General features: G+C 48.8%; 1 protein-coding gene across 1 annotated transcript in view; it reads right to left on the reverse strand.

Annotated features, from left to right (window-relative positions):
* Nucleotides 1-24,322: 24,322 nt before the first annotated feature.
* The window catches only part of VPS18 (VPS18 core subunit of CORVET and HOPS complexes), a 34,460-nt gene continuing 33,772 nt past the window's right edge, over nt 24,323-25,010 (reverse strand). The window contains exon 7 of the mRNA XM_082317204.1: nt 24,323-24,570. The gene's annotated coding sequence lies outside the window, so the exon portion shown is untranslated. The remainder of the gene's footprint in view (nt 24,571-25,010) is intronic.

The following is a 25,010-nucleotide window of genomic DNA, read 5'->3' on the forward strand; positions in this document are numbered from 1 at the left end:
AAAACACTTGTTTCCTGTAAGGAGGTTCAGCCAGTGGAGATTGTACCTCTGCCGCCTGCATCTCACCACTGTACTTTAGGCTCAGGTATGACTGTCAATGGGAAAGGGCAGGAGCTGAGTCATCCTCCAAAAGGCAGCACAAACATTTTCTGGTGACCAGCGGGCCGGTGACCTTTGTGTTCATCATCATGAAATCAGCTGATGTTATGCTGAGGTTTCAAAGATGCACTCCCATCCCAGCCTTTGCTTTGGATTTGTGACCTTTGCTTCTGCTTGCAACACCTGAGCCTTTCTGATCCCGCCTAGACTCCTGCTCAGCCCTTCCTGGAGGCCTGCCAAACTGCAGCTCGGCAAAGGAAAGCCACCAAGTTTCCTTGCTGTTTGTTCAAAATGCCCAGGGTAACCTCCCCGAACCACACTGGTTTGAAAATAAGCTGGAAATATCCCAAGTTCTCTGCAAGATGTCTGATACTTCTTATTCCTGGTCAGGCTGGAAATATTAAAGTAGCTCCCCTTCAGATGATTCTGCTCCTGCACCTTTGGCTCAAAGAGCAAGCAGGACACTGAATGATGTGGGTAAACTGGAGCAAGCACTGAGATAAGAAAATCTAAGTTTGAGGTAAAGACATGGTTTATTTAGTTGGAGAAAGCAAGGTTTAGGCATGAAAACACACCTGATGATTGATTGATAGCAGCGCTTTTGCTTTTGCAGACAAAGTCTTAAGCTCTGGTTTGCCTGTGATGCAAAGCGGCTGCAAAAGCAGTGCCAATGTTTTACAGCTGCTTGTCCTCATCTGAGTAATGCAAAATAGTCAGGGCTTGAAAATGAACCTGCCCTTCGTGTCCTGGCCAGCCCCCATCCTTATGTATACACCATACAGCGGCTCTTGACCTCTGTCTGCTTGAGGAGTGGTCACTCCCAGGTCCTTTGCTGGGGACACATCACAGGGCTGGGCTGGCCATCAGCCCAACCTTGCATCTGAAACAAGGTGACCAATTTGCCATCATAGCCCTGGCAGCCTGTCCTTGTCCTGCAAGAGAGCGGTGGGACTTGTGTAGATCCTGCCAGCTCCTCCACACGAGCCAGTCCCAGGCTCCCGCTCTCTGAGACCTGGTGGCTCCCAGGCTCCCGGGCTGCAGCAGGATGGTGGTTTGGGGATGCATCTTGCAGGGACAGCCATTCTGGCCAACATGACAGAGCTTGGGGCTGCAGGTGGCAACCCTCTAAACTTGGACAAGTCACTCATTCCTACTGTTTCTCAGTTGCCCTGCTGATGAGAGATGGGAATTTGTTATCCACTCCTCTGCACCCCCCCGCCCCAAGCCAGGAGGATTCTCCTGAGAAGCCAGGAGGATTCTCCTGAGGAGCAAGGAGAAAGAAAGTGTAATATACTGTGGAGGGACTGTACCAGCACTGTGGTGGGCTCAGTGGAGCTAGGCGGGACAGGAAACAGGTTGGGAAGGAAGAATATCCCTAGAGTCTGGAAAATGCTCCTTATGCCATAACAGAAACATTTCCTTAGCTCAGTGAACTGGGAAAGGAACCCCAGTTTTGCAATGCCTTCTGTGACTCCTCCAATAAAAATATTGTGTTACAGAGGCATCACATGCCCTTCTGGCTCTGGTATCCTACACCCAAAGCCTTTGGTCTCTGCTCTGTGAATAAACAAGAGAGACAGAGATGGGGAGAAGGGAAGTATTGCCTCCCTCCCTCTTTATTTTGGGAGACACAGATCAAAAAGACCACAAGACAAGCCCAGAGTCCCATCACAGGTTGGTGACAGAACCAGGAAGGGCTCTCAGCAGTCCTGACGCCTGGTCTCCTCTGTCAGCCAGAGGTGACTCCAGCAAAATAGGTCACTGAAAAGTGCTTTCAGCTTGGGATCTAAGTTGTATGCTTTATTCTGTCTGCAGTAATGGGGCAGGAAAAATTCTCTCCCCAAATCCATCATCTCTTCTTTTCATAATTGTGGGGCAGCTGGTGAGTCCCTCTCCACTCACAGAGACCTGGGCTGTAATTTACTCCTGGAAAGAGCACAGAGGGCTGAGCTGGCCCTAGGAACAAGCATCTGCAAGACTGCCCACATCTGAGGGCCAGAGCAGGGGGAAAGAGACAAGAAATTTGCTTTAGAAAAGACATTTTAAAGCTTACCTCTAACTGTTACTTGGGGCCCCACATTGCTGAAGCACAACCCTGCCAGGAGGACAATGCAAAATATGTCCCTTTTCATTTCAAGGAAAATTCTGGAAGAAACTAAGAAAAAGGGGCTTTTTCCTCGGATTGTCCTGAGAAGCGCAGGCAGCTATTTGACAGTGTGGAGATAGGAAATGTTGTAGTGAAGGCCACAGCCGTGAAAAGAAATATAAACACGTTGATCCTATAAGCAAAGAGTTGATCCTTGCTTGTGGTATGCTAGTTATGAGCAATTAGGATCGATATTGCACAGAGACTGGGTTCCGGTTGAGAAAAAATGCTGGAAGGGCATCTCCTGCCTTTTTGTATGCAAGGGATTACATCAAAATTCCTGGCCACGTTGCCACACTGAGACCATCCCCCAGATGCTTTTGGGAAGCGTGACCATCTGAAAAACCACGGACAGAAACATCTGGGAAGTAAGCTGGCCTGTCCAAAGTTTACATTTCAGTTCAGCCCAATCCATGCCGATAAAATGAGAGCTGCCCTCAGGGGCACTTGGAATCAGAGATTTGTGTCAGATCCAAATAAAATTAAAAAAAAAAAATATCCCAAAATGCAGCCTAAAATGCAAATTAAACCAGAATAGAAACCATTTGTTTAAAAGAATAATCACATAAACAAAGGACAAAAAAAAGGCAGAAAAATCACGTATTTGCTTGAGGAACCATAAGAGGTTCCCCATCATTTCCTGTATCTAAAAAATTGAGATGTTTTTTATTCTCTGCAGAGCGAGGCAGAGGGGGCTCCGTGCTGGCCCAGCTCGTAGATACCACCCTTGGCTCAGCTGTCACAGCTCCTCCTGTTGCTGGGCCTTAATGACGCCTTTTCCAAGAGGCTGCATGAGCAAGACAGCAGTCCCAAAATTTGAACCCTAAGTCCCTCAGTGGGACAACTGAGATAAACAGCCGGAGAAGCTTTACCTAACCGAAATCCTCCCCAGGGCCCATGTCAGTATAACAGCATGGGCTGGGGGCTGCTTTGGCTTGCATGAGGCTACCTATAGGTATGGCTGCAATGAGGTTGCAGCTGCAAGCGCAACGGCTCCGCTTGGGTTAGTCATAAAAGTGTGGGTATCCAGAGCAAGCAAGCTGCAACAGCATGGAGCTCAGTGCGAGCTGAAAAAGCTGGCTCAAAAGCTGGAAAGGCCCATGGGAGCTTAGCTCATCCTGAACTCCATGTTGCTCCAGCTCATCTGCTACCGCTGGCGAAGCCAGGCCACCACCACCGCCAGCAGGTCTGCATCACATGGTGGCACCACTGGCGTTGCTCCAGCGTGCAACCACTCCTAGATACTCGCCTTGCCATGGGGTTATAGTACCAGGAGGGTTCATCCCACATCCCTCCTTCCCCCAGATCTTCATTGCCCCCACCACTGACTTTGCGAGCGTTATCCTAGAGCATGGGTTATCTGAGGATGTATTCTGAAGGACTGATACTTTGAAAAGTGCAAATTTACGCATGTGAAAATCCAGGACTTGTTCTCCACCGCTAACTCCACCCAGATGAAACTCATTGGTGTCATTCCTGACTGATGTCAGCATAAGTAAAAGCAGACTTGAGCCCTCAATTTCTACATGCTTAGAAGAATTTCTGTTTTCCTTCACAGAGGGAATGTTTGAATTAATTGTTACACTCACATAACATGATGCTGTGCATTTTTCCCACTGTATAATTTCTAGGCAAAAAAGCAAGGTTAGAGTGAAGTTACACAATATAAGAGCAAACTTTAAAAAAACAAGTATGAAAGAATTGCAGAAAATACCCTCATAACACATTAGAAAACAAAAATATTTGAAGTTAAAAAGCCAAAAGAACTCTGAATGCATTATGATAAAGAAATGCACCCTTAGGACATGTACACACTCTTAATGCTGCTCCAAAACGATGCCTGAACAGGGAAGAGTGCAAAGGAAGTGAACAAATAAAAATTTACTCTAGACTTTCCCTAAAAAATGAGTTTCAGGTAAGTATGAATTGCAAAATCTCCAATGCCATTATTCTAACTACAGCCATTCCTGGAGCTGGTGGAGGGCAGCGCGATGATCAAGGTGTTGGCAAACATGATCACCCTTCCTTGCACTAGTAAATGTGCTCCTTAGCGCCTCCATCCACCGCCTATGCAGCAGGTGCCCTGCCCCTGCCCTCCATGGGCCACAGCACAGGCCTGGAGGAGGACAGGGAGACATGGTCCCTTGCAGCTGTGCCCCGTTCCTTGGTTTACACTCCCTGGCTCTCTTTCTCCCCAGAGAGCCAGAAGATGCTGCTGCACTTCCCCGCAGCTGGGGGTACGAGGGACCGAGGGAGGAAACACAGCCCTTCTGAGGCTCTGCAGTTAGTCTGGCTTGCATCAACCACCCTTATTTGCCTGCGGTCCCACAGGCAGGCGTATGAAAAGGACCTGTCTGCTTTGGCTGTGTACTTGAGACACATCCTGCACATTGCTTTCCCAGCTGGGCCCATCCCATCCCGGCCGGTGACTCAACTGTGAGAGAGATGGAAGTGTCGCAAAGCCCGTCATCCTGAGTCATCAGCTATTATTGTCGTGTGCAGGTGGACAATGCCGGCGAGAGGAATTTCTCCAGCGTTGCCAGAAAAAGCAGCATCTCCATCTCCACATCACCACTGTAAAAATAGACCCCTCTCTTTGGGAACTGCTACTTCAGATTGATTTCTGGAAGCTTGTGGCATCCTGACAGAGATGGGATTAGCATGCCTCTGTGTAAAGAAAGCTCAGGGACCATGCGCTGGCATTAAACCTTGTGGAAAGGTACATTTGGGGGTTCTGCATGGGTTCTGGTTCACTTGCCTTACACCAACATCCACGAAGTACGTACATCTGGATGCTGTATGGGATATGTGCGCTGCCCGCAGCGCAGATCTGGAGTATCAGGTTATACACGGCTTCAGCAAAGTTGCCTTTGCCAAACTGAAAACTTCGTGACTTATCAGCTTTGATCTCTTTGGCAGAAGAGCATTTCAGTGGATAAAGTTTTGCAAGAAAGCACTGACTACACTGGTTTCTGATGACGTTGCACACGTTTTCATTTTGGGAGGGATTCTGTTCTGTGCTCTCCAAACAGCGGAGTCAGACGTGCCCGGAGGATTGTTTTTCAGGAGGGAACGAACAGGGTCGTTTCCCCTGCAGCTGCTGGGGACGTCCAGACAAACCTAGTCTTCTGAGGTGTTTTCACCCTCTCACAGATACCGAGGGGAACCTTCATGCGGCTGCCGAGTTCACAGCAGTGCAACAAGCGAAGAGGGGAAGCAGAGAGGAGCAGAGCCCTGCCCTGGGTCCGAGGGCCTCGCGCCCGCCATCGGCCGGCCTCCCCGCAGGGAGCCGGGCTCTCAGGTGAGCGGCCTCTCTGCCAGGCTGGCATGGAGGAGCACCACCATCCACCGGCTGCCTGAATTAGTCCCAGAAGCAGGCTCCCTAAGGAGGTGCCAGGGAATCCCAGGCTCCATTTCCTAGGGAAAGGTTTAAATCTGAAGAAGGTTTTGGCCGCGGGCTGCTCACAGGTTCCCACCGCTTCCTGAGGAAATGAAGGCTAATGGCATCACTCGGCCGTGTTTGGTCCCGCACTTCCTCAGCACCGGGACATCTGGTGCCTCTGGCTGCGCCCACAGCCCCGAGAAACACCCCCGGCCTCGCCGCCCCGCGGGCACCGCTCCGCCGCCGGGCGAGGGGGCCGGGGCCGCGGCCCCGCAGAGCTGCCGGGAGCCGCCGCGCACCTGAGCCGCCGGCCCCGCCGCGGCCTGCAGCGCCCCTGGGGCGGGGGGTTCGGGCAGAAGGGGCGGCCCGGGAGGCTCCCTCTGCCCCCGGCCGCGCCGGCCGGGAGAAGCCGCTGGGGCAGCGGGGCGGGGGCAGCGCGCCGGCCGCCCCCCGAGCTCCGCCGGCCCGGCCCGGCCCGGCCCGGCCCGCGGTACCCACCTAGCGGCCGCCCGGCCGCCCTCGGAAGCCGGGGCTTCCTCCGACCCACCCGTCCCACGGCGGCCCCGGCACAGGGACGGGGGCCCCCCCCGTCCGTGCCGCTGCCCGCCTTTCTGCTCCGAGCGCGCAAGCATCGAGGTACCCTCACCTGCGGGACTGGAGGGGCCGGCTGCTGCATTGGGGAACGGCATCGCCACCAAGAAAAGAGAATTTCAGGAGGCGTTTTCCAACCTAACGTTGTATGGGTGCCTAAAAATGAGAAAAGCATCCAATAGTTCTAGTTGGTGGTGTTTTCTTTTCTCGAAAGGAGTTAGGAATTTTTAGATGGAGCTAAAGTGCTTTTTTGACAACCCCAATGAAATTCCCGCCCATGTTGAAAAACCTTTAGAAATCTCAGCTGTTGTTTCCAGGACATGGATATCACGCCAGGTAAAGCCAGTCCAGACCTGGCTACAGGTGGCCAGGGCAGAGCAAAGACGAGGAAGGTGGACTGTAACTTGCGGTGATGAAGACAAGGCTTTGGGTCAGCTTCGGAAGGGGGATGGCATGGTCTCAGCCGGAGATGCCTGCAAGAGAGCGGGGACTGCCGACAGAAGCCACAGTCTGGCAATGCGCCAGCCACTGGAAACACGATAAACCAACCCCCTTGGAGAAGCACAGGCAGATTCCTCTCCTGTGCCTGCCGGAGCCCAAGACAACAACCCCCCAGTGGACCAAGGCGCATTAGCTCAAGCACGGTGCCCTGCAGCCTGGTTAGGCTGTCACCAGGCCTGAGTGGCCCTAAATCCATCACAGGTCCTGCCCCACTGCTAGCTGCTGCCTTGGTGTGGGTGAGGAGACCTAAGGTCTCTCTGTCACGATAGCCCCAGGCTGGGGACAAGGGCTGTATTTCGCTGGCAGAGGCCTGGTTGCGCCAGGACGTGAGGCAGGACCCTGGCTATCACTGCAGTGCGTGGGAACAGCCGCATACCCACCGCTGACCCCCGCTCTGGGACTACACAGGCATTTCCCCCCCTCCAGAAACTCCTCGGATGCTATGGCATCCTGCCAGCTTCCCAAGCAGGAACAAACTGCTGCTTCTCTCACGTGTCTCTTGCTAAGAGGAGACCAGTGACTGTTTCGACCTGGTTTATGCCACCTGCTCTCCCAAGCGTCCCAGCCCCGACCTCTCCACACAGGGAAGGTTCACCCATCCCCTTCTCCCAGGCCATTTTGTGGGCTGTGCAGGCAGGGCTTGCAAAAGCCATGCTGCTGGAGCTACTGCTCTGTTTGCTGCAAGGAAGAATGCATCTTCCTGCACAAGGTTTACTCCCAGGTCAGTCTCCACACTGACATTCATTTACCACCTCTTGACTTTCATTAGTGGGGTTTTTTTTCAGCAAACCTTCAACCAAAGAGCAAGAAAACCAAATTTTCTTCCCTGCCTCTTTTCTGTGGTTGAAGACAGATCAGAAATGCAGTCAGGGAGCCCCTCTAATGCAGTCAGCCTGGAACCCCTCTAATGACAAGAAGAGAGTAGGTTTGTGCAGCTGTGGTGGAACCAGACTTGTCTGAAACTGGGAATGGGGCAAGGTTTACTTTGCAGTTTGGAGCAAAGACCAGAGCTGAGTCTTATTTTAATTCCTGACCTGTTAGGAATCTCAGGTTCAAAATCCCCTGTGCTTAGGCAATACAAACCAGCTACTGGCTCCTCAGTTCTGAAGGGGATTTTTCTAGTTGCAGGAGCCCAGGGTGAATTCCTCTCTACCTAGCAGCTTCCGGATTTGATAAATCCAGTCCATATTTAGGCTTAATTTGAAGGGTGCATAAACTGGATGTCTTGTTGGAAATGGATGGAGAGCTGCCTGCTGACCTGACCCTTGCTTGCATTTCACCCAGCAGCTGCAGCTGGATTGGCGCATTAAACACTTTCAAGTCAAATTCTCCTGTATAAAGAAATATCCTCAGTTGCATTGACTGTGAGCAGTAGGGGAAGTGACCTCTTGGGTCAGTGGTTATTGCAATGGTGATGAGAAACCAAGGAGGGGCTCCATAAGGAGGGAGATGATCCCAGGACAACATCTCTGGTACAGTGGGAACTTCTTTCAAATCTCCCAATTTGGTGAACCCCACCTGAAATGGCAAGAGCAAGGCCTTGGGGGATTGGTGCATTTCCTTCTACCATGGGTATGCTCTGAAATCTTATACAACTTTATTAAGCATCCTTCCCACTTCCTTCTCTGTAAAACAGGGACCATATTTTACCATATTTTGCAGGACCCCAGTGTGAGTGAACTTGATACAGCTTGCATTGTGCTGCAGGATTCGGCAGCAGCTCGGCCTTGCATGGCTCAGGAGAGAATGCAAATCAGTTGCTTCTCTTGGCTTGTGGTGACAGTAACGCCAGGGTGTGGGTATCGCTTCATGAATCCCTCTGAGAACTTGGCCTGCACAAACTGGCACCTGGAAATAGTCTCCAGCTCAGTCAGTCTCCACATTCACACGTCCCCCTCCAGTCTCTGACCTAGAATTCTGTTGTCTTTCCACACACAATAATATCATTCAATATCATTAGGCCATGGGCTTTTCAAGGTCAGTGCCATCAATATGTGGAAAGCACTAGAGGACAATAACAGGTTGATAAGTCACATGGCAAATTAGGAAAAGGCCCTCAAGGGTTGTAAAATGTATCAGATCTACTTATCACAACCCTTTCTGATAGTTTCTGCGAACCCCCGGTAGTAAACATCCTGCCTGCTCACAGTGCCAAGGACACTTCCCCAGTGTGCGATAGCAGGCGGCTGTCAATCCCAACTGCTTCTGACACAAACCTGAAGTTCCCCTTTCTTTCTTTGGACAGGAACAACTGGAGTCACTCGCCCTGCAGGGCTTAGCGATCTCTTCTGCTTTCAGAGCTCATGAGACACAACCAAGGGCCTGGTGAAGAACCACTGCTGAATGCCCTTGGGTTGTGCAGAGACGTTTCCACTCTTTGCTTTGCTCCAGGGTCAGTAGCAGTGGCAGCAGTCAGAGGTGCTTTGGGAATGGCAGGGCAGGGCAGTACATATGAGACTCCTGTAAGATAGTGATGTGTCTGGGGTAATCTAGGATCTAGGCTCCTCTATACTAGTAAATTGAACATTGCCAGGCATTGGAAGGCAATCTCCTACCCTGTTAAATAGAAGTGTCTCTTGCACAGTGTTGTCCTGAGCTGGCCAGCACACAGCTCCAGGCATGGTACAGGAATTAGCACAACCAGTATGAACATGAGCGGTTCAATGCTAGCTGGCCTCTGGTTCAGAGAAAAGCCCCGGGTTCATTTAATTTACTAGTACAGATGTACTGGATGGCTTTCTCGGAGCTGTAATTCGCTGCCTCTTGGAAGAAAGAAACACAAGCCTGTTCCCCGTCCTAAGCATCTGACACCTGGAAGTGCAGTGAACTGAATGGTGGCTCACCATTCAGTTTAGGAGAACAGGGGGGACTCTGACACACCGCTGAGGAGTGCAGGCACATCCAGCATGGAGCACATACACTCCGTTCTACCCGTCCTCAGGCTGGGATGCGCTTCCCTTGAGAACAGCTGGGAGTCTGGCTCCCTGCCAGGGGTGGAGAGGGACAGACACCTCCAGGAGACGGTCCCTCCCATCCGAAGACACTGACAACCAATAAACCCCCTCTGGCAGTGCCCATCTCTGGCAGGGCCCGGGTGACCTGGCCCATGCTGGGTGCCTAATGTCAGCCTGTCTGAAAGAAGCCATTTTCTCACGGCTCGTGGGCTGGGGTATGCCGACAGGGCAGTCTGCATCCTCCACCCAGAGAACAATTCTCCCAAAATGATAGAGACACAGCAGGCAAGTGAAACATGCAATGAGGAAGAAATGGCCCAGTTATCTTCATCCTGTTAGCTCTGTTCCTGCCATGCTGTGTCCAGTGTCACTCAGAGATAAAGAGCAAGTACCTTACTATCACCATCATGTCTGCCCTTGAGGGTTTATTCTTTCACCCCCTCCTGTCTTTGTTTCTTTCCCCCTTCCCTGTCTTTTTTCTGTGTTGTCTCCCTACTTCCTACCATGCAATTCCCACTTCCCATATGGGTCTCATTCCTACCCTGTCCCCATCCTGTCTGCTAAAATAATCAGCAGTGAAACCCTGAATATGGCCGTTCACATTGTTTCCATGGGACTCGGTGGCAAGTCTCCTAGTGCGATGAATGAAGGCAGGACGCGCTTCTCGGAGCCATTGTTTCAAGCTGTCTGCCGACTCAGGAAAGCACTGCCAGCTCCGTTTACATTGAGTCCTTGACTGGTAGGTTTTCTCCTCCATCTGTTCTGAGTAAGAAAAGAATCAGGCCCTTGTACTTTAAACAGTGGCTGCTTAGTTTGTGGAGTGCGTGCTTCATGACTAGCCCGTGGGCCAGGGTCGATCCATGGGAAGGATGTCGGATGAGAGCATCATGATGTGGTCCTTTGTGAGCAGCCGCAGGCTCTCTTTATTCACTCCCTGATGTGGTTGTTAAGAGCGGGAATCTGGCTGGTGGAGCGATGAGTGTGGAATAAGATTGCCAAACCTGAGCTAAGGCTCTCCTCCTCTCAGGCAGCCCTGATGTCATGTTCATCACATTTACACAGTTTTCAGTCAGCCAAAAGCACGGAAGGAGACAGCTCACATGTGTTTGGAGAGAGCTGCATAGACATCTCCTGACTCAGAATAACAGCATGAAAACATGCTGCAGCACCTTCTAGCTAGCACATGTGGTACCTCCCAGTCTGTGCTGGTCACTGGGAACATTTTACTCCATGATCTAAGACTGCACCCAAGGAAGTAGGAATGATGGCGGATGAACCTGGAAGATATTAGTGGATTTGCAGGTTATAAAATAGTCTCTTCTTGGACACTTCAGATATTGTTTTAATAGCTTCCAGGCTTCCAGCGTACAGGAACCGACAGGACCTTGCCCAATATATGAATAGCTGTACCGTACAGTTTACAAACATGATTCACCAAAAGAGCACTAAGTGGGGTCTGAATATTGACATAACAAAAACGAAGATGAAGTGAGACATCCTATCTGCTGAGGAAATCATCCAGTTTGCTGGTAACTGAGAATTCAAGGCAGTCTCATCTATTTCAGTAAAACCGTCTTCCCATACCAGGAGAACAGCTTCCCATCCATGTCCTGCCCCAGCGTTGCAAGAAATTTATTCTGTCTGCTACTGCTCTTCCCCTTTTGACCCTTGCAATGGATCAACATTCTTCTGTGCAGTTTGTATACTCTCAAAGTGTGTACGTAGAGGCCCTGATATAACAAGCCTGGAGGGTCCCAACTTCCTATCCTAAACAAGAGTTTCCCTGAACACAGGGGAGGGTGACACAATTTCTTGTAAAGTGCCAGTCCTTTCTCAACCACAGATAGTCCCCCTCAAAGCTCTCCTACTTCCCCTCACCCAGAATCAGGCCATGAGGACTGCTCTGTGGGCACACTGAGTGGGTTTCACTCCTTCAGCCCAAGCAGGAGCCAGCACTCCTGTCCAAAGACCTCTGTGAGGCTCTCCCAGCTCTCGTGACCACGCCGTGAAGTCCTGAGGCCTCCCCACTTGGTAGAGTTCCAGGTTGTGTTGTTGTTGCTCTGTTGGGTTGTTTCTTGCTCTGTCACATGTTTTTCCAGCCTAAGATTGCAGATGCCTGGGAGAAGGGTGTTCAGCAGCCAAACCCTTCCAAGCCCCATTCCTCTGAAGAAGGAGGACCTAAATTGTGTGATGCTGCTATTCATCACTGTCCCTGGCTAGTCCCACGAGGGGAACAGCTTCAGCTCAACAGTTTGAGAGCGCCCTTTCTCTCCAAACTCATATATATCAAATACAGGAGGTGGGGCGTTTTCCTGAGAGACACAGGTTCAGGAGAGAGAACCTCCTTCAGCTCGTCCTGCTGGCCAAATCACTAAGCACCAGAGAGAGCAGGTGACAGGGGCCCTCAGTAGCAGTCCCGTCTTGGGTGGAAAGAGGAATGGATGGTTTCAGACCCTGATACTTGAGAAGTTTCTGCTCCTTGTATGACAACTGCATATTTTACAAATGCATCAGAATGCATAGTGCCCACAGAACATCAGTGACATGGCTACGACATCGGCAGAGCGGGGTTTCAACAGCACACGATTCAGCCTTGAGGGCCAAAGTCCCTTTGTAGACCCCATCCTAGGTGACTCACCAGTTTGCCAAACTCAGGTTGCTCAGGGTAAATAGGCCTTTAACCACTGCACTGTGCTGTTTCCTTGGCCCATTTGTTATTTCATAATCTTTCCTAGACTGCTGACAGTTTCAAAAAATCAATTCTTCTGTTGAGGCAGAATTTACTGGCAATTACAGTTCTGATTTGCTTTCTCCAACAGCTGGAGAAAGAGGTACAAGCATGAAGCACACATGTGGCATTGTGGGTGGGGAGGAAGAAATTCTTCTGCAGTATTTGTACATTAGAAATATGGCTGCCAAAAAGCAAGTTCCCAAATGCCTGGGGTCCACATGGTCTGTAAAAGCAGAGTAGCATCTTGGCACGGAAAAGGAACATTGCATGAGGGAACCCAAAGTCTCCTCAGGTCACATTGTCCTCACAGGAGATGAAAGCCCATGAGCCGCAAAGTGGTACCCCATCAGCTGCGTTTGCCACAAGGCAATGTATTTTGCTTTGACTGCTTTGAAAGCAAACCCCTTAAAGGAAACATGTGCTGGGTATACAAATGCAGTGTTTCGTTTATTTAAGACACAAATGCAAAACCAAACAGGCTTTCACAGTTCTAAGTCACAGATGTCTTTAACGAAAAACAGCTATTGGAATGTTAATAACAGCTCCTTGTACCGTAAGCAATGAGTCCACTCAGTCATGCTTTTAGGAAACTAACAGTTTCGACAGATCAACCTATTAATCACTTGGCCTCCTAACGGTTCATTTAAGGGCAGCTCTTATGAATTTGTTAGCGTGCTGCACTGACAGTTCGCCAAGCGGTGTACACAGACGTCCCATATTCTGCTCCTCTGAGGTCCTAAAATGACAGGCTCTCCTCTGAGATACTAATGAAGAATTCATTTGACCCAAGCTGCTTCCATTCACTCAGTCTTTAGTCACTTAGTTAACTCGGAAATGCTCCTGTGGCTACAAAACATTCATCAGTGCTAAGAAGATGACAATTCATGCCCCCACACCAACAACCCTGGCAACCCAAGTGACTGGCTGGCATAAAATATTGCCCCTCAGTGCAGTCAGTGAAAAGATGCTGGCCATGAGAGAAACTGTACGGTAAAATCGTTGTTTTCTTTCACTGGAAAGAGTCAGGTAATTTGGATAAGTATTTTTTAAAAGTGTTAGCCTGGAAAAATTGGGGAGTTTCTGTTGATTGGACCCCCATGTTTTCCTCTGCAAGGTCTGCTGTCTGTGCTCCGCAGCTTCATTCCTGAGCGCCTTCATGTCAAGCTGCTTAAAACTGATATGGGATGAAACAGACAGTAACACCTGGGGTTTTTTTCCCATTTTCAGTCAAAAGCATGCACAGCGCTGTAAACTCATGTCAGCATGTAAACTCATTACTTCTATATATTTATAGACATTCTTTCAGGCTTAATCATTACTGTTGCCATTAGAAAGCCAGGAGAGGCTATCTACGTCTGGATTTTCCTCTCCTTAAGCTTCAGCTTCAGGAATCAACACAGGTTTTATGACTGGGCCTGGTGCATGGCATGAAGTTACAGCCAAGGGAAGCTTTAGCTGTCCGCGTCCTCACTCTCTGGTTCTTCTGCTGCAGACCCCAGTGCTTAACATGGTGCCGTAACTCCTCTCCAGCTCCCTAGGCTGTCGGTGGGTGGGTTAAGCTAAGACGCGACATTTCCCAGTGCAGAAGCAGGTACGTGTAGTGGTGTGGGGATGGGAACTTCTGGCACAGGAGCAGGGCAGGCAGCTGGAAGTCATAAGCCTGACTGTCAAACCTTTGAATCAGCAGTTGGTGGCTGTGCAGAATGGTGTCATTTATCCTTTCTGCTAAAGGCATGAAAATGCCAGTAGCAAAGCCCTTTATGGGAGGATACAAGGCCATGAAGCTGCCCATTCTTTGTTTTATATCTGTATCTTACCTGCTGTTCACTATAGTTCCCTCCTCCCCTCAGAACATGAGTAACTAGCTGTATAATCAAGGTGACAGCCTGGAAGACATTTTCCCATTATTTCTAGTGAAAGACACAGAGACTCATTTTTTGGACCGAATTAATTTCTTCAATGCTGCAGAACTTGTGTCCTCCAGCTGAAATCTGAGTCGTGTCAGAGAGTCGCTGCTACAGCAGCTTACCCAGCCAGCTCACAAGGAAGGACATGCTTTGCAACTGGAACGGCGTTGTCTACAAAGAGCAGTGCAGCCCAAAACTCCAAGTGTGTGTCCCTAGCCCTCTACAGCACCTCATTCCAACAGATGGTCACATTTTTAATCAAGGTATTCCATTATTAAATGAGAAACCTGTGGCTAACAAGTGCTGATTCATGTGACTACATGGTATACCCAGGTTCTCTCCTTCCCATCTCTACTCACGCATGCAATTTACCACCCTCACCAGGTAAGCAGGTATCTTTTCTTCATCCCAACCAATCATATTCTAATTATAGAGACAACATCTAAACTTACATCGCAATGCTGGACTGCACGTTCAATACATGTTCCTTGGGATCTCTGTCCTAATGGGACATAAGCACTTGTGCCTGCCAGTGTCACCAGGAAAGCTCTGTGCTTACCCCAAAGGAAAATGGAGTCCCATAATCTGCAAATATGTGTGTACGCACGCACGCACGCACATGCATGTGCATGCACACACACGCATGTGCATGCACACACACACACACACATACCTAATAGGAAAACCATCAGCTCTTTCCCAGTAAGATCAATTCACAGATAATTGATTCATGGAAAAGAAACAGGAAGGATAATAGGAGAGAACTGCTGTAAAATGCAATTATTTGCTACGTAACACTGTGGCTTGGCCTGCTGTTGTCAAAGGTGAAAGTTTAAGAATGAAGCATCATTGCCTCCCTGCGCTGCATGAGAAAAGCCGGCGTCACAGGCTGCAGAAGCCAGTTGTTTTTGTGCAGGGTTCCTGTTTGTTACTCATTTCCCCTCCCTGTCCCAACACTCTGCCTCTTTAAAGCTCTTCCAAGATTCCTTATAGGAGAAGGTTTGCTGCCAGCTCAGAGCTTCCTGTTGTACTCTCAGAGAGCCTTATCTCTGCAATCTTCATGCGAACTGCAAGGGGATTTTTTATTTGTTTGTTTTCTACAACCCGAGCCATTTCTATGGACTAAGCAGTCTCTCTGTTGCTGACTGAGGTGGTAAGCTTTCTCGGAAAATTCATTAGGTAGATTTGTTTAGTTTGCAGGTTCCAAATTAATCTCTGCCTCTGTGATTTCTACAAAAAGGACATGGCCAGGTTGCCTTATTTAAAAGTCCTTTAAAGAGTTCTTTAAACCCTCCCAGAGAGATGCCTAGGGATCTGGCAAGTGTCTCTCTCCGCTTTTCTGTGGTTCCTTTTGCCTTTTGATTTTCTAGCACAGCTCTCATATCTGGCCCTCCAAATCACACTTGTGCTCAGGAAACAAGAGCCTCATTTTCTTGTAGCTCTTCTCAACTGCAAGAGCCTCACTGTATTTCTCAGCTTCACTGAAAATCTGTCAACGTTCAAAGTTAATGTAAAAAAAAAGGCCTCATTTCACAGGTCCTCCTTAATTTCCAGTGCTCCTTACCTCTGCACTTGTGCATCTTTGCATAGAAGCTGTATGAAAGAGAAGCTTTTAAAAACATGATGGTATCAATAAACGTTTCTTACTGAGTTCTGCTCTGGCACTGGATAAAGATTGCAGCCATGCCTGTCCTGAGGTACAAGTATCCCTGTGTTGCAAGGGTGTGCTGGTATTTCTTCAGTGGCAGCCCACTCAGCTGCCAGCAATGGGGTAAGAGCACTGGCTGTAGCTGCCAGTACAACTTTTGGCCAGGAGACATCACCCCGAGCAACAGCACGAGCTCCCTGGGTCAAACTCCAGATGCTAAATTTAGCGAGAAGTAGCTAGTATCTCTAAGGACACCTAGGTTTGGGGCCTCCAAGATGTCTCACTGATTGCAATAGCTATTAAGCATCGATATCTTGGAGCATCTGGATCGTAAATGGCAGTAAAGTGACCAGCAGCAGGGCTTGCTCTTAGGAAGGAGCATCCCAGAGTAGAGTTCAGATAGTCCCAAATCTTGGCTCTGCCAAGATTTCTCTGGGTCCATCAGATATATTGCATGCTTTAAGATGAGGGGTTGCACCTGGGTACCTAGACACTTCTCATGCTGATGAATAATTAAGGACCTTCCCAGATACTCAGTCTATATTAGGAAAGGGTTTCTCTGCTATTTGGTTGTTTTTTTATTTAAAATAAGAACAGCAGGTGAAGGCCTAATACCCTGGGCTAGTTCTTCATGCAAGATGAGTCAGGCTGAGTTGGCTTTGCTCTCCACATGAATCACACACTCGCTGTTGTGGTTATGTCTAGGAATAACGTAGGGCTGTCTCAGAGGCTGCTCTTTGGGGAAAAGCTGCAGCGTCCCAGTGCTGCCATGGAGAAGGCGCTCTCTTATTTCTGTTCTTCCAGTGAAACTGGCAGCGAATAAGCTGCAATGCACAACCAGATGACACAGTTTATCACCTGAGATGCTGCAATGAACAGCTTGGGCACACTCACGGCTCTGGTTACAGCAGAGCCAATGTCATCAAGGCACGTCAATACAATGACCACGAAGAGACAGACAGCTCAAGAGAGGCTGAAAGACCTGAAGAAGTGGCAGTCTGCTCTGTGTTTGCGTGAGAATGTGTTAATGGCAGCTTGTGTCTTCATGTGGCTGGATCCGATAAAAATTGTTGTGCTGAGTGCTGGCTTTCCTTTCCCTCTGTGAGAGGAATGAAGGAGTCAGAGCTGCTTGTGACACAGAGCATGGATGAGAGGGTGAGCAGCATTTCCATGACCCAGAATATGACAGTGACAAATGCCGCACTGTGTGGCAACATGGGCCAGGGAAGGCGCCAGCTAATGCACGGGGTGGTAAACGCTCCCTGTCTGCAAATGGAGAATGGAGAGCTCTGTTAAAATCAGTGAAAGGAGAAAGAAATGACAATATCTGCTGAAGGAAAACTCTTGAGATCCTAACTGGGGCTTGAGAGAAAAAAAGAATAATACTGAAAAGGTGAGAAAGGTCCTGCTGGTGCTTGGGAATGAACCAGCACAATGTTGTGTTACATCTCCTCAAGTGAATTCTCAAAGCAAGAGAGCAATATGTAGCTGAGAAGCCTGATCTGGCCCCCCAGCCCATGGCAGCCACTTAACAGCCCAAGGGATGATCATCATTACCAGGAATTCGTTTGTGAGGGCGTGAGAGGAAAACATTAGCTTTGAACAGGCCTGTCCAGCTAAGGATGTTGGCCATTTTCCCTCATAGAAAAAGACTTGTGGACTCCTAGACAGCACTGGCCTTTTACAATGCGACTTCATGCACAGTGAGGATCCTGTTTCCCAATAGACTCATGAAACTGGCAAAAGCAAATTTTACGTTTCATTTCTGAACAGTGTAACTCTTCTTTTCTAATGAGGGTGTTTCAATTGTCCTCACAAGAGACCTGTCAAGCCAAATCTGGGCAGACTGTGACTACGGCAGTGTCAGATGGAGAAGGAGCAGGTGGCCATGCCCCTAAGCTCTTTTCTTCCCCCACTGTCATCCCTGAGAACGGTTAGCAATGCAGCAGCCTTGCTTTTGGCATCAGAAGTTAATTTCCTAGCAAATTACTGAAAACTCAAAATTATTCCCATTTCCCACACAGCAGCAAATAATAAACTATTAATATTATCCTGACTTGAAGACCTGTGTGGTTTGCCAAAGCAAGATAATTATTTGGCTACTTTGAGCAGACCCCATCAGGCAGCCTTTTGTGGCACACGTTTACTGCTGGGCCCCCAAAGCCTCATTATATGATGTCCTGAGGAAGATCTAGAAAACTCCTCTCTCCCCACTGTCAGCACAAGACTGTGTGCACAAGAATGGTGCCGAGCCATTATGCCCACAGTTCTTCAGAGCACGAACACGGCTCATCCCTCAGGCTTCAGACAGTTTTGGAGATGCTGGTGTTCCTTGTGGTGCCGCTATCCCTGACTGCTCTGGGGGAGATCAGTTCAGTCACTTTATCTATCTACAGCATAGATGTCTATGTTTGATCTAGTTGTCTAGGCTCCCTTCTAACAACTGAAAAGATGCAGGCACTTCTGAGGTATGGTTCATCTCACTCTAAAGCAGAGAGCTGGAACAGCTCAGATGATTTGCTTTCTCTCCGCTGACTGAAAAGATACCTTCTCTTAAATTTGGGGGGATGAGTTTGCTCTGTCTACCAAGGACTAACTCTGACAAAGCACTGATCTGGGGGTCATAAAGTCTAACTTTTAATGTGAAGCCCTGGGGAAGCTGAGAAGCCTGGATTGGGCACCTTGACTCCTGGCACGGCATGTGGCAAGAGCAACACTCTTCCCAAGGGAAAGCTGCAGCACCAGAGCCTGAGCAGGGCCACCAAAGCAACGAAGCAGCTCAGCTGGTCACAATTCTCACCCTGCCACCAGCTGCCACCAGCCTTGCCTGGGTGGGAAAAGGAAGATATACTGGGTGAGAGAGCAAGATGGCCCGATAGGCCAGCCACTTCTGCCTACTTCTGAATGCTTTTGAAAAGCTACCGCTATCACACCGATGGTTTTGCTTGGTCATTTGTAATCAATCCTTCTTCAGCCTCCAGCCACTGTTTGCCTGTTCCCCCTTCAGGCTTCCTTTCCAAGCATGAGCCACCCACCTGCTCTGGGCTGAATGTGACCCGGCCCTGACAGCCCAGGGAAGACTGAAAATTTCTGCCAAGAAAGGGACAAAGAGTGGTTTAAATGCATTGTAAGTAAGGACGTCTCCTACACTGACACAGGAGCACTTCACATCACACTCACAGCTCACATCTTCTGTCTGCCCAGGTTGGTCATCCCTTCATCTCTGAGGCAGTTTTCAAAGCTGCCAGCCATCCTGTGCTGTCAACTTCACCAGCGTTACAAACTTGCCACGACTCCAGGCTCCTTTCATAAATAATAATCTAATGGCAAAAGTAGGAGAGCAACAGAGTTCTCCGCTTCCACTTATGACCAACATCAATGATTTGATAACTATCCTTAATTTCATTTTTTTGTTTCATTCCAGGCCAGTTCAGAGCAGGGAGGGAGAAGTGGCAGACAGTATTTTAAACCCATCAGTGACAGCGTGAGGTGAAACCGAAAAGTTTCTAAGTAACTGGAAGGTCTAAGTCTCCTTCTTGAATGTTCTTTAGACACTCAAAACCCTAAATCTCAGTGGAAGTCAGAGGGAATGATGGTCTTAAATGTCTAAATCACTTGAGCAGGGGATAGCAGCTCATAAGTCCACTCTGATGCCTTGCAAAATTTCGCCCATTTATAAATGAGCTTTTTTCCTGGTTTTCCTCGGTGCCAATTGAGTGCAAGTGTTGGCAAGATCCGCGCTAGTTTGTCTGGACTCCGAACCACTTTGCTGAATGCTTAATCAAGCTGCTCGCCTCCCTCTCCCAACAGAGGCCATTTATACAGCAAGAGAATCAGCTGGTCGACGAAGCAGACAAGTGGAGCGGGGGAGAGGGAGCGAGCTCTTTGAATGGGATGAGAACAGAGCCACCGGCACCTCAAGAAAGTTTATCTGCCTCCAGTGCCAAGCACACACAGTGCTAATCTTTTGTTGCCATGAATATTCAAGCCCAGCTGCCAGCAACAGAGGGAGCAGCTGCAGTGGCAGAGCTGGCAGGTCCCCTCGTGGTGCCCTCGCTTGCCGACCCTGGCATCTGGGTCTGTCTGGGGGTGGGGAGGGGGAGATGCTGCTTGCATTGCAGACGACGAACCATTCGGCAGCCCAGCCCCATGCTTCTAAAGCAGCAAGAAGTCAGGAACGTGCTCACCCTGGAGAGCCCAGGACTGTCCTCTCTTGCTGACATGAGTATGCCAGATGCTCCAGATGTTTGGGGTCATGTGAAGTCCTGGAGGGAACCAGTGAGTCTGGGACAAGAAAGAGCAACAGCTGGGTCAATCTAAGATTGAAGAATCCCTGCTGATGCTTGGAGAAGCCAAAGTGAGACAAAAGCCTGCAGGCCCCATGGAAAGATAGATATACATAGCCCCAGGCAGATCGCAGTTCTCATGGCATATTTGGCAAAAGGGCATATTAGGTAGCAGGGCATGGCAGGCTGGTGAAATGCCATTACAGAAGTGCAGCATGGGTAACAGACAAGTTGGCAGGTGACTGTGCCGCTGCAGTGTCATGGAAGAGTTGGAGGGCTTTTGTCAGTTGAGGTGACAGGCAGCAGTAGGAGGAAGCCATGAACTCTCCTCAGATGGCCAGCTTGTCCTTCTCCACAATTTAGGGCAGCTTTTCAGGGACGAGGCACTGTAAGAGCAGGTCTTTGTCTCTGCATACTCCACAGAGGCAGAGAAATGCCCTGGAACAAGTGTCAAGAGACACCAGGTCAGAGCAGACATCCGTGCTGCCATGGCAGCAAAGTCACCAGAGGCAGTAATGACCCTCCCCTGGCATGGAAGATCAGTGATACCCACTTTGCTTAGCACATTTCCCCTGTAACGCACTGAAATACTCTAGGGAAAAAAGAAATGGAAAAAACATGACTGGGGAAGACAAGACCAGGCTTCAAGGAGCACCCAAGGCTCAGATGTCTTGTTACCAAACCCAGGGTGGTCACTATCATAGAGCTTTGGAAACAGGCTAGAGACCGCCACTGAACTTGTCGCTTTTGCGCATTGAAGAAGGTGGATCCTGGAGCCCTTGCTACAGTCAGCTGTCAACTACTGACATTTCAAAACATTTACTCCCGTCCTTCTGAGTCTCAAAGTCCCTTAAGGAAAGCAGAGCCTCGGAGCAGCAATACCTGAGTGTTGCAATGCCATAAGCACACCACCTCCTAACCAGGAGTGCAAAGTCCCTGCTCTCTGGCACATAACTTCCCATCGAGCACAGGCATACAGCCATGAGACTGACCAGTTCTCCAGCCTTTCTTGTTACAGGACTCAGAACTGTGGAGTAGTAGGTATTGCTAGAAAAACTACCAGAAACAGAGATACACAGGTCTCCCAGGAGGAAGAACAGCCTTTGAAGGCTAGAGGTGGATATTGTGCAGTTAGCTCTTGATCCCCAGGAAAGGGGAGATTTGAGAAGATGATCAGACCTGGGTTTGCATCCCCTAGAACAGTTTCTGTGGGCAGCCCATAAGGAAAAATGAGCCAGATGCCTGCCTTGGGACACATTTTAGGATGCCACATGGATGAGGGTAAACACTCTTAAGCAAGAAATTATTCAGCACTGGATAGAAGAGTCATCTCTTGATGCTGTTGAATTTGCCAGTTCTCCGTCCTGTCTCTATCCTTTCAAACTCAGAAAGAAAGTCTAACCTAACTGTATTTGCAAATAGGACATCTCAGACAGAGCGGGGAATTAGGAATAAAGGTGGGAAAAATCACATCTATCAAAACATTTAATTTCACCTTATGCTTTCTTTGCCTTTTTTGTACCAATTTTGGGAACAAAAACCAATTTCAAACAATTAATGAAATATTTTAGATTGAAGAAGGAGCCGTATTGATCCAGATAAACACAAATGTAATAGTACCTGCTTGAATAATCTGATTTTTGTCTAATTGTAATTTACCCAATTTTCTGACAAACTTCTCCTCACAGAGTAAGAGCCCAGCCACCCCATGGTCCACTTGCCTGGCATGCATCCCGTACGGTATTAGAATGGACACAGAATATAGGTGCTTCCCATGGATTTATGACTATCTTTGTCCCTAGATTGATATTAAATGATAAAGTTTGTGGATAAGAGCTTTATCCCCAGCAAATCCACCTCCTCCTGCTGCTGCTTTTTCACACTAAGAGGTCAAGGGTTTAGAAACTGATTTCGAACTCCCAAGCTGCTACCACCAAAGTGTTGATATAGCAGAAGGGCAGGCCATGGTCACAAAAGGTATGTTTGTAAGAATTTCAAATCACTTCTTGTATTCCACCAGTTCTATATTTCCTTCCTCCAGGTTTCACCTCAGATTGAGTTATATCATTCTGGCATTAGTATCATCACATATATTTTTCTCCTCAGTTTTTTCCTGTATTTGAACACATTGGTTCCCACGAAATCCAGCAGCACCAATCTGTGCACCCTTGCTCTGGGAGTCTGAATGACTTTAGCCAAAGTGGTCTTGATGATCTCCTGTTGCTTTGAAATGCTGGTCTGCTCTCTCAAACACAGTGGCAGCCCCAAGCCCACCAGCTGTGCACACAGCGATGCTGCTGTGTCACACAAGCACATTATAGACCAGACGATAAGCGTAAAACAAGGCTCTAGCAAAATGACTCAGGACACAGCTAAACCACGAGGGACAAGATGAGGCAGATTCCCCTGGGGAAAGTGAGAAGGTGGGCAGAGCTGTACCTGGGCTCTCCTCGTAGCACAGAGCTCTGGGACAGATTCAGCCTGCTCCAGACGTGGCCAGTGTCTGAGCTGGTCCTGCTCAGCTCCACCATGGGGAAATGCCAGAAACTGACATTTATAATGTACAAATTCATCTGATGATAGAGTTCGATGCCTGGTTTAAGATAAGATGAAATATTCAGGGCTAGACTACTTTGGGATAGGAGAGCGGCCTGGTAGCTCCAGCAAGATACATCCCGAAATGAGAAAGTCCCTACAAGCACTGCCAATAGTCTCTTGCAAGACTCTGAGGATAGAGTTTAGAAGAACTGAGTGTCTCTCATCACAAAGCACTACAAAGAGGAGAAGGTTTTTATTAGGGAGACAGAGGGAGGAAGCTGACAAAACCAAGAGAAAGGTGAGGGGTCCTACGTATCAGGAGTTGGACAAGGGAATATTTGGACTTTATTATTACCTGTGTGCTATTGAAAACAGAGCCGAGATGCTACCAAGGTATACTCTGCACCAGGTGTAATGGGTTTTAACCCCGTCTGAAAGAGGCTAAGGCACTCGGTGCAGCACAGCCACATCTAACTCCCTGATGCCCAGCATCCAGAAGGGATTCCAGATCCACAGGCTGGGGAGGCAGTCTGAGTCCCCTCTCGAGACTGCTCCACCTTTCAGACATAAACCAGATCCCCCAGACGGGCCAGAGGGGAAGCGTGCCCTTCCCGCTGAGGAAGGCAGCTGAGCAGAGAAGGGGGTTTGGGCTCCCAAGGGGACGTGGAGTCAGGATCCCTCTTGCACTCATCTCCTGGCTCAGTGGGTATTGCATTCTTTCCCCCACAGTGAAATTTTATTAACAGGAGCCATCAAAACTACTCCCCAGCATCCTGTGTCTCTTCTCTGGCAAATACACACTTGGGAATGGGTTAGGTGAGCTCTGAGCAAGGCAGGTACTAAGTTGTTCAGCACAATCAAAACAAAGCTTTTTCTGGGCATGGTAATTTTTTTTAAGGGGGAAAAAAAAAAAAAAAAAAAAGGTGGATTTCAGCTAAGTGGGAGAGGAGAGTGGGAATTTCTGGGTTCATAACCTGAACTCTGCTTCCTGAATTCTGCCAAACTCCCTGTTCAGACACCTAACTCCTTACTTAGGCCAAACAAATAATAAATACAGTTAAACAGCTATATTTGCAATCTGGAAATAGTCTGCGTGTTGTGGCAGGAGGGAGGGTGTCATGCAAAGACTTCTGGACTTACTGCGTTTGGCATACGTATTAAAATTTCCATTCATTCCTCCGCTTTTAGTATAAGATGAATTACACAAAATGGAAGTGTCTCATTTTTTGGTGATGTGGAAGTTCTCAGCTCCCTCCCTCCACTGGGGACCAGTTCAAGCAAGGATTGCTGGGGGGAGCATATGTGCTCAAACCCGTCAGCTGCTCTTGGCATACCTGCTGGTCCCAGAAGAGGTTTGCGGAGGGGGACTAGAAGTAAGTGGCAGCAGCTGGGAGGAGCCTAGCAAAAGAGTAGGGAGAACTGATGGGAGAATGAATATGTAACACATACCTTGGGTGCCAAAACATCTCGTTGCAGCCCTGACTTGAGGGTGGTCAGTGAGAAGGGGACTGATTTGGATGGCTTTCCTCTGATGTGCTCAAAGTGAGGAACGAACAATGCCAGCAACGGTCCATTCTTCCCCCTCTCTCCTGAAATTCCACCCATGGTGCCCTTCACAGGGAAGGCTGCACCGCTCTCTGAAAGTCCCTTTCCCCAGGGAGGCTGGACGCACTCCCTCAGCTCACTGTTGTCTCCAATGCACTGGCCATTTAAGTTGGCTAAGCCTCCCACTGCTTTCTGCATGTTTGACATCTTCCTCTGCCAGGCTAGCGTCTGGCCTCTTCTCCCTGTTTAAATACAGGCAAGATGTTTTTCTGGTAGTTGTTTTGCAACAGTTTCTTAAGATTTTTCCTGTTCTTTTTTTTTTTTTTTTTTTCCCTTCTTGCCACAAATTGGTTTTTAATGCCTATGTATTCAAGGGAAGAACCTGCCCGACGCACAGTGGCACTATTTGGTGCACCTCCTAAGCTCTGATCACCTAATCCATTCTTCGCTGGGAAGCAGACCTGCCAAGAAATGCACTGAGTCTGTAGAGTTATCTGCCGAAGTCCGCAGGCAGCCTGAGAAAAGCTTGGAGAGAAGGACCTGGCTTGTCCAAAGAGCATCTGCCTTGTTTTGCCAGGTGCCAGAAACAGCAACCAGACTCCACACACTGCCTGGGGGGTAGCAATAGTCTTTACAGTTTCTACAGCACTTCCAAGTTCCAATTCTGTACAATTTCTTCCGA

This window comes from Platalea leucorodia, assembly GCF_965183815.1.
Source record: "Platalea leucorodia genome assembly, chromosome: 7".
NCBI lineage: Eukaryota > Metazoa > Chordata > Aves > Pelecaniformes > Threskiornithidae > Platalea > Platalea leucorodia.